Source organism: Pararge aegeria, chromosome 3, assembly GCF_905163445.1.
Source record: "Pararge aegeria chromosome 3, ilParAegt1.1, whole genome shotgun sequence".
Taxonomy (NCBI): Eukaryota; Metazoa; Arthropoda; class Insecta; order Lepidoptera; family Nymphalidae; genus Pararge; species Pararge aegeria.
The window spans coordinates 21,275,840-21,280,588 of NC_053182.1; positions in this window are offsets into that span (position 1 = coordinate 21,275,840).

Consider the following 4,749-nt stretch of genomic DNA (forward strand, 5'->3'; position numbering starts at 1 on the left):
AAAGCTGGACCAAATGGCTGCTTTATCCTGACTACACGCTGAGGATATGGAAGTGGTGAGAGACACGAACACTAAACGTATTACAGATGGAAGCAGTTGGCCTTAGAAAGTAATAATACTGTGTCGCTTTTAAAGAACTTAAGAATGCATTTAGAGATTTTTTTCGCGACTGGAAGTTAGTTGCAGCTCATAGTATTGAAGCTTGATTTACACAAAAATGTATTTACTTTTTAGCTGTTAGTTTTTAGTAGTCTGTTATTTTTTCATTGATTTTCTATTATGTTTACTAGCACAGTTTTTTAGACTTTTTGTAGTTTCTTACTAACGAGTTAATCCTGCAAACATTCTATCTGGAATATCTTGTTTATATACTAGTCAGAAATTGGCTTCAGAGTATAAAGCACCGGGAAAGCAGTGTTACTAAGAATAAAAACTCTTTTCTTTTTGAAAAATGGCCAAGGAGGAAACATGATACAAAGTCTGAAATTGAATACTAATCCGATTACCTACCCTTTGTAAAAACTTCTTTAGCAAGGTTTACTTTCAATCATAATAAAACAAGATTTTTTGTATATACACCTGGTTTGAATAATAAGCCCGGTTGGAAAAGTTTCTATTTTAATAACGCCGAGGAAATATTATCAACCGACCATTAAGATTGCAACTACATCAAACAGAATTAGCAAATAAGGAAAGTATCACATACAAATTTTTAACGACTCTCAAAAAAAAAAATGTTTTAAGTCACTAGCAATGTACGATGAGCAAATAAAAATTATCGGTAAGCGATCTGTTTACCAAGAAAACTGCTTATCCTTTGTTTATTTTTCAAAGTTACGTTTTACGTGTGGTTTCTATGTATTCTAGCGTTCTAGCGATTATGAGTTGAAGCTTGCGTGGTTTTAAAAAAAACAAAATTTTAAATTTAATTATATTGAGATTGCTCTTTTTCGAAATCGTTTTACGATTTAACGATCTTTAGAATTTTTCTAACTTGTGAGAGATGAGAACTAAGTGGCTTACTAGATATCTGGGTCTGAAAAACTAACTTTACATAAAGAATCGTGTTTTGTGATCTTAGAGTTTTAGGCATATGACGTCCCCACAAGCTTTTGATAACGATTTGTATAAACTATAAGTTTTAGAAATTAGAGGCCAGACGAATTTCTGGTAAAAGTACAATTTTATAAAATTTGGAAACCTCGGTTTAGTCAACAACAGCCGTTTCGAAGCTTGTAAAAGGTTGATAGCCAGTTGAACTGGCTGTCCTGCTTGCTAAGTGATTAACTGGTTCCCGTTTCCCAATGCTATCAGTTCCGAATAAATCTTTAAAGATTACCTTATATTTTCGACACAAAGTTCATTTGACAAAGAATCGGATTTCGTTCGGTCTTCGTTCTCCAATTCAAAAGGTGCTCTCACAAGCTCTCCCGCTCCCAATCCCCTATTGTGGCGCGTCAAGTGGTCGCCGGGGGTTACTTCTCGACCCCAAATCAAATTCAAGCAAACAATCCGTAATCGAATAGTCATTTTCCAAATTGTGTCTGAGAACCTATTTTTTATTGCAATTCTGTATTTGATAGTAGGCATAAAGTAGCCTATACTATATTACCTGCGAAATCAACAGTTTATTTTCTAAAACAGTAATTGTATTTTTATTTTAATGAAAGATAAACCAACATATTTGTCGAAAAGTTCTCTATCTATCCATTTATAGTGCATGAAGAAACATCTTTGCAACGCATAAACAAAATTATTATTTAATTTGTCTTTCTAAGTTAGATTACCCACGTACCTGAATCAAGACACAGAATCGAAAAAAAATATTTTAAAATGTTTTTATTGTTTACCATAACTTGACACGTGGTCTTCATAGTATCTACTCAGAAGATGAGCAATTGACGGGAAATCATGAAACTAGAAAGTAGTCTTTTTTTCTTTGTTTTTTTTTAAATTCAATTTTTAATTTTTTTTAGCATTGTTATTGAAGTGTTTAATAATTTTAAATCACTTTGTAAGAAATACCAGAGCCTTAAATTTAATTCATTGTGAGGTCTACATCTGAGCACGGAGCTAACGTGCACAGAGAGTACTTCGCCGAAGGTCTGTTTGACGTAGAGTATAAAGATTGAAGAAATTATTAATTGAACCATACAAATTATCCTGCTCTTCGCGGAGTATAGCAAATGAAGTTTAATTTTCATAGTAGGCATATTATGCTATCATTAAAACAATCCTATATAATAAGTAGGTACAATGAAAGAAAATTACTTGTATTTCGTAATTATGAACAGGCACTGCAGTCATGTTTATTTGTTAAAATATAGACGCAAGTACACACTACTTTGGTTCTTATATAACCGTATAAACCATATTTTCGCAATTGTTTGTTGAGGCAGGCGAGGTAGGGTATTCGGTGAATCAAATTGGAACGTTAACTTCTTAGTACAATAAAAAGAAGCGAAACTGTAAACAAGGTACGAATCAAACGTAAATGAGTTACAAATTGAATTCTCAAACAATCCCAAAGTGATCTGCGGCGAAATTCGAATAATTCCAAGTTTAGCAGCGCCCTGTGATGAATAAGACATGGCGGGATTTGTAAATATTACGATGGAGACGAACGTTGGCGTTGAAGCTGTGATAAGCTAGTTAACGTAGCTTAGGGCTACGACCTTCCTTTTTGGGGGTCGAGTTTAGTCCCCGGCACGAACCTTCTTTAAAGGGTTTTTTAATTTATGCAATTAAATATCACTTGGTTTAGAGGTAAAGGAAATCATCGGTAGGAAATCTGTACGCCTGAGAGTTTTCAATAATTTTCTCAAAGGCGTGTTAATCAATTCGCACTTGGCCAGCGCGTCGGAGTACGGCCCAAATCATTCTGATTTTGAGAGGAGACCCGTATCCTGTAGTTTTACAATATGGCCCTTTGACATTTTGGAGATGTCTCTTAAAAAATTCAAAGGTAATGCGCCTTTAAAATTTTGATGACACATAACGTAAGCATATAGAAAAGTCATAGTATAGTATAAAAGATTACCGCTTATAAAGTAATAAAAAGCTTGGGTGTGTACTATTTCTCTAGCCAGGCTTGCTCTCCTAATAATTTTAAAAGACAGGAATACCCGCCTATGTTTGTTGTTGGCTTCTTCATAGACTCGTAGCTTTAGCTGCTAGTAAATGAATATGGTAATAGTCATAATATCATTACCATGCACACATTTTACTATACGTTACATAAATATATACATCATAAGTGCCATCTATAGGCCTACTTAAATAATATTTTTGATTTTTACTTCGACTTTGTAGCGGGTTGGTAATGATGATGTGGACGTTGGAGACACACTGTTCCGAACTAAGTTCGTGTAACATTTGCAAAATTCTAATGAAATTATCTCTATTTTTAATTTGTATCCTCGCAACTGCGCTGCGCGGTGTTAGCGCTGTAAGGAAAATACACCGCTAGACGCGAGTTATTTTATGACTAACGCCAAACTTTAAAATGCACGTACATTAAGCGTATATTTATTTTATTTCTGGGTAACGGCGCTACATTCGTTCTTTACACTTTTTTTTAAATAGGTAAGCATTCCTTCTATAAATAAAAATAACCAAACGTTTGTTCCTTATTTAGAAATCACTGCTATTTATAAAGCTTATATTTTGATTCTTTGAATAGAATAATTTCCCGAAACACAGTTTTTGGCTTGGCAATTTTTTGTAAAGGTTCAACATTTTATAAAAAGAGTTTCGAAGTATTTACCAAGTTTCGATTAAACAGATTTCGATTAAACCTTTTCAGTAATGCGGAACAAAGACTGCAATTAGCTAGATACTATAGATTGCGGACTTTATATCCTGTTTTATAAAAAAGAAACGTGGACAAAGTCGTTGAGAACAGCTAGTATGCAATAATATGGTCAAAGGATTAATGTAATATGGCTTAGTGTAGTGTAATGCCCCGTTCAACGCACCGCACTAATTATCGCAATACGATCTTAGCTTTGTCGCCATGGACAGAGGCTGAGAGCTTAATTGAGACGCTGACAGATTGAATCCAGAGCGTTGGATGCTTATAGATTGGCATGCGCGGCAATGTTATGGGTGATTAGAATATCGAGTTCAATTAACATGTTGCGGGCTTGTTATTGCTTATTAGTCTTGTAGGACGAGATAACTTGGCTCGAGCAGACGAAGTCCAGCGGGGAAGATTCTCCACCTACAAAAAGCGAAGAAGCGTCGTTTTTTTTACAGTAGTAATTGTTGTACCAAGTAAGTAAGACGTCCCATCTGACGAAAAGTTGAAAACTTAAAGCATCATCCACTGCTGGCCATATGTCTTTGTAGGTAGTTTTCAAATCTACGGTCCTGAGCCGCCTGTTTCCAACGGCTCTCAGCGACTGGCTTGATGTAATTTGTCCATGTTGTTGTGGAAGACTTACGCTGCGTTACCGGTGTGGGATCGCCATTCTTGCGCCTTAGGTACCGATACGTCCATCGGTTTTTCGAGCTATGTGCCCCGCCCATTGCCACTTCAGCTTCCCGACTCGCTGAGCAATGATTTTATGACGTCGATACACTCCTAGCATAACTCTCTCCATAGCCTGCTGAGTGACTCTGCGCCTTTCTGTGAGGCCCATAGTAAGCAATCACGTTCTAGATCCGTAATTCATCAGTTGCACGAGCACTTGTTCGAAGATTTTAGTCTTTAGGCACTGAGGGATTTTAGACGAAAATAATTTACAG